Below are 5,114 nucleotides of genomic sequence, written 5' to 3'. Positions count from 1 at the left end.
GAGTCAGGAGGATACTTGAACCCAGGAGTTAGTTTGAAGTTGCTGTGAGCTAGGCTAACACCACAGCACTCTAGCCTGGGCATCCAAGACTCTTGAAAAAAACTGGAAGGGAAAGGAGTAGGAGGGGAGAGAAGAGAAGATTTTTGGAGATGGGTGTCTCACTATGTTGCCCAGGCCAGAATGCATTGATTATTCACAGGTGTGAAGCAATCATAGGCTACTATAGCCTCAAACTCCTGGGCTCAAAATCCCCCTCAGTAACAGACTACAGGCACACACCACTGCATCCAGCAACTTTTTTGTACTATTCACAATGTCACGGCTACAGTTACAATACACTTTTGCATTTTTAACTTTTTCTCCATCAGATCCTTAACTCTATCGGCAGAACAGGTAATCAAGTCCCAATTTGTAGTGTTTGCCAATTTATTTTTTTTTTCTTTTAATTTTTGCCAATGGTCAATCTGACAGCAACCAATTTCTGATTGGCAAAAATGTAGTAAAATAATTTAATAATTTAATAATAAAAAGTGATGAGTTTTTAGTATTTATTACCTTTGTATTAATATAATTTACCTCATTGTAGGGATTTTTTGTTTGTTTGTTTTTTAAGACAGAGTCTTACTCTTTTGCCCTAGCTAGAGAGAAGTAGCACCATCACAGCTCACTACAACCTCCAGCACCTGGGCCCAAGCTATCCTCCTGCCTCAGCCTCCTTTGTGGCGGGGACTATAGGCACATGCCACCACATCCAGTTAATTTTTTACCATTTAAAAAAATTGGGTTTTTTTGAGACAGAGCCTCAAGCTGTCACCCTCAGTAGAGTGCTGTGGTGTCACAGCTCATAGCAACCTCAAACTCTTGGGCTTAAGCAATTCTCTTGCCTCAGCCTGCCAAGTAGCTGGGACTATAGGCGCCCGCCACAGTGCCCGGCAATTTTTTGGTTGGAGTTGTCATTGTTTGGCAGGTCTGGGCTGGATTTGAACCTGCCAGCTCTGGTGTATGTGGCTGGTGCCTTAGCCACTTGATGAGCTACAGGCGCTGAGCCCATTTAAATTTTATTTTGTAGAGACAGTATCTTCATATGTTGCTCAAGCTGGTCTCTAACTCCTGACCTCAAGCAATTCTCCTGTCTCAGCCTACTAAAGTGCTAGGATTACAAGCATGAGCCACTGCACCCGGCCTTACTGTAACTTTATATACTAAAATTAAAAAAATATTTTTAGCTGGGTATGGTGGTGTGTGCCTGTAGCTCCAGCTACTTGGCAGGCTGAGGCATGGGGATCCTTGAGCCCAGGAATTTAGGTTATAGTGTGCTATGCCAACTGGGTATCCACACTAACTTTGGCATCAGTATGGTCACCGTCTGGGAGCAGAGGACCATCAGGTTGGTGGTGGTGAACTGGCCCAGCAGGTCAAAACTCCCATGGGATCATGTCTGTGAATAGTGCTGTAGCCTGGGCAATTTAGTGAGAACTCATCTCTTAGAAAACCTCATATTTAATATTGATTTCTTTTTAGTTTTTATTTATTTTTTTGAAACAGAATCTCACTCTGTCACCCTGGGTAGAGTGCTGTGGCATCATAGCTCACAGCAACCTCAAACTTGGCACAAGCGATCCTCTTGCCTCAGCCTCCTGAGTGGCTGGGATTACAGGTTATTTTTAGTTTTTAACAAATGGCTCAGAAAGTTCCTGAAATTTTAACAATTGGCTCTCAGGAGCTGGTATGAGACAGTTCCAGCTGGTATGAGATGAAGCAGGCTGCCCTAGTCCTCTTGAGTATGCCACTTCAGTGCCCCTCACATGGGCCCTCATTCCCCATCCACACTGCCACCTCTGCTGTGGACTACTTTTCTCTGCTCCCATCCCAGTCCCTTTTCTACATATTGCTCCCCACTCTCTAGAGCTCAGCTTGAATTGTGACACTTTCTCTTTAAAACCTCTTGTTCAGGCTCAGCCTCCGTAGCTCTGGTTACAGTCCAGCCACATATACCTGGGCTGGTGGGTTCAAGCCCGGCCTGGGCCTGCTAAACAATGACAACTACAATTAAAAAAAAAAATAGCCAAGCATTGTGGTGGGCACCTGTAGTCCCAGCTACTCGGGAGGCTGAGGCAAGAGAATCACTTAAGCCCAAGAGTTTGAGATTGCTGTGAACCATGATGCCGCGGCACTCTACTAAGGGCGACAAAGTAAGACTGTTTAAAAAAAAACCTCTTGTTCAAAAGCAGTTCCTTAGACTCAAGTCCAAAGTCTTTGGGTTGCCCTGGCAAGCCCTTCCGAATGCAGTCCCAAGCTATCTTCCCAATAGAAGGACAACAGTAGCTTGCAACTCCCAAGTCTCTGTTTACCACCACAGTTCTTGGATGTCAGACTCATAATCACCTGCCACCTAGATATTCCCTCTTGGAAGGCCCCCAGATATCTCAACAAAGTATGTTCCAAACTGAATTCATCATTTTCCTCCCTACCCCACCCCCATGGTGCTTCTATTCCTGTAGTCTCTGATTTTCTTTTAGGCCCTCAAATTTATCCTGTTCCCTTCTCTTTTCAGATTTTTTGGACACTGTTTTTGTCTCAGGAATATTTTTCTCTCATTTTTTAAAAAGTTATTTTACACTAGTTTGTTTAGGGCAGTGGTTCTCAACCTTCCTAATGCCATGGCCCTTTAATACAGTTCCTCTGGGTCGCAACCCACAGGTTGAGATACACTGGTTTGGGGGGTTCCATTTTCACTCCTCAATAGATTTTATGTATTTTTTTTTCAAGCTGTTGCCCTTGGTAGAAGGCTGTGGCGTCACAGCTCACAGCAACCTCAAACCCTTGGGCTTAAGCGATTCTCTTGCCTCAGCCTGCCAAGTAGCCGGGACTACAGGCATCTGCCACAAAGCCTGGCTATTTTTTGGTTGTAGTTGTCATGGCTGTTTGGCAGGCCAAGGCTGGATTTGAACCCACCAGCTCTGATGTATGTGGCTGGTGCCCTAGCAGCTGAGCCACAGGTGCTGAGCCAATTTTATGTATTTCTCATATGCTTCTTCAGTCATTGGTTCATCTAGTTCTGAAAGGTTACTCAGTGTCATCTTGATCAGCCAACCATCTTCATAATAAAATTGGTTGATAAGTCCGGAATTTTCTCCCCGAGCTTCATTAATTTTAGTTCTGATAAAGGAGAATAGAGTTCACTAGCAGCTTTCACATTTTCCAAAGCACCAAACTCATCTTGTTTAATTTTGTCCCAACTTCAGGCAGACTACAGTAAACAATATTTCCCAAAGCTTCCTGTGCAAAATTGCTGATTCCCACTGTTCCAACACCATCTTCTGTTGTTACCCATTCATGTTACTCTATGAATTTATGCATCACTAGCAGTGCCATGTTCGCAGGGCTCCCAGGAACATTGTTCTTACACTCTCTCCCCTGCTTGCGCCCGTCCCCTAACTTTTTTTCTGACTGACTCCTGCAAGTCTCAGCTGATAGGTTGCTCCCTCTGGGAATCTTCTGGGAAGGTTAGGGGCTCACACACAGTTTCCCTGTTCTTCCCATTATAGAATTTGCCAACTGTATTAAAATTGTCTGCTTAATTGTCTCCCCGAGGAGACTGTGAGGTTTATGGGCTTAATCTTGTTCACTGCTCTGTTCCTCAGCGCCTAACCCACTCACTGGCACATGGAGTGCTGAACAAATGAGTGAGAGGTGTATCCTGCAAGTTCCCTACAAACCTTTCTCTCCATCGATCTGGTTTCCTCACTATTGCCCAGTTACTTTCTCATTTCCAAAAACAAAAACAAAACCCATAGTTTTTACTTGTGCTTAAGGGGACACAGTCAGAAAATGTCACCTTCTGAAATTGGAACTAATAGAATCAACATTGAATAGATTAGATCAGCCATCTGCAAAATAATCTACTTTAAGGATTGGTTTGTAAATATGATAGCAAGGAGACAAGGTCTCTATGGTGATCGATGTGTTGCTGCAGGCTGGGAATCTTCCAAATATAAAGAAAGTGAAAATGTCAGTCAATTGTAACCTGATTGCTAGAGATAATGCTGTATAAACAGGAGGGCCCTTGTCTGCATGAATTCTTGAAAAGAGTTGAGCCACAGAGTCACACATTCCCTGTGTTTGATCATCTTTAAGAGCTATATGCAACTCTTTACAGTTTACGAAGCACCTCCATGTGTTACTTCAGAAAATTTCCATGACCCCTTGAAGTGGGGTTTATTTGCTGTTTCACTGATAATGAAAAATGCCCACACCTTCACTAAGCCCACAGCGAGTAAAAGAGTTATGAACCTAAGGACAGAAATACCTCTAAAGCAGGCACAGAATGTTCTCACAGTGGCTAGGGAGTCAACTCACCCACTTTTGTTCACTTTGCTTCTGTGCTCATTTAGCAGCTTTTGGTTTTGAAGAGGTTTGGCTGGGGGCCTAGGGATGTCCTGAAGTGGGGGATGGGTTGGGAGAGTGCTGATTGTTGACTGCTGCCAGGTCAACCTCTTGTTTATTGAGCAAACATTTATTAAACAAACATTTGTTAACCAACAACCATGCAGCCCAGAGAGTGCTAACAGCTTGGGATATAGTGGCGGATAAGACAATCCTCATCAAACGGACAAGCTAATTCCAGAAGTCTGACAAATAATTACAAATGTGATGGATAGATGTTCTGAGTGGGGAAGCACAGGTGTTCTGGGGTTCCAGTGGAAGGACCATCTACACTGCTCTCAGGGGAGGGTGTGGAAAGGCTTCACAGAGGAATTGGTGCCTGAGCTGACACTGGAAGGGACTTAGCAAGGCAAAAAGGGGCTAGAAGAATAGGAGCAGGGGACAGACTTTCCAGGGAGGGAGAACAGAAAGTGAGAAAGCCTGGGAGCAAGTAAAGGCAAGGGAAGGAGGCAATCGTGAGATGCTAGGCTGGAGACATAATTACAAAATCCAAATTAACATCATAATAACCTCAAAGTAATAACTTATTAATCATGGGTTGATTAAATCAACACTAAGTTATATTACTAGTACTGACAACTTTAAAATAACCACATTGTTGCAGCCAGGTTCATCTGCCTGTTGCCCAAGAGAAAGCCGATATCCAGAGATAGAAGGGTTCACAGCAG

This window comes from Nycticebus coucang, chromosome X (genome assembly GCF_027406575.1).
Source record: "Nycticebus coucang isolate mNycCou1 chromosome X, mNycCou1.pri, whole genome shotgun sequence".
Lineage (NCBI taxonomy): Eukaryota > Metazoa > Chordata > Mammalia > Primates > Lorisidae > Nycticebus > Nycticebus coucang.
Note: the sequence above shows the minus strand (reverse complement) of the source record.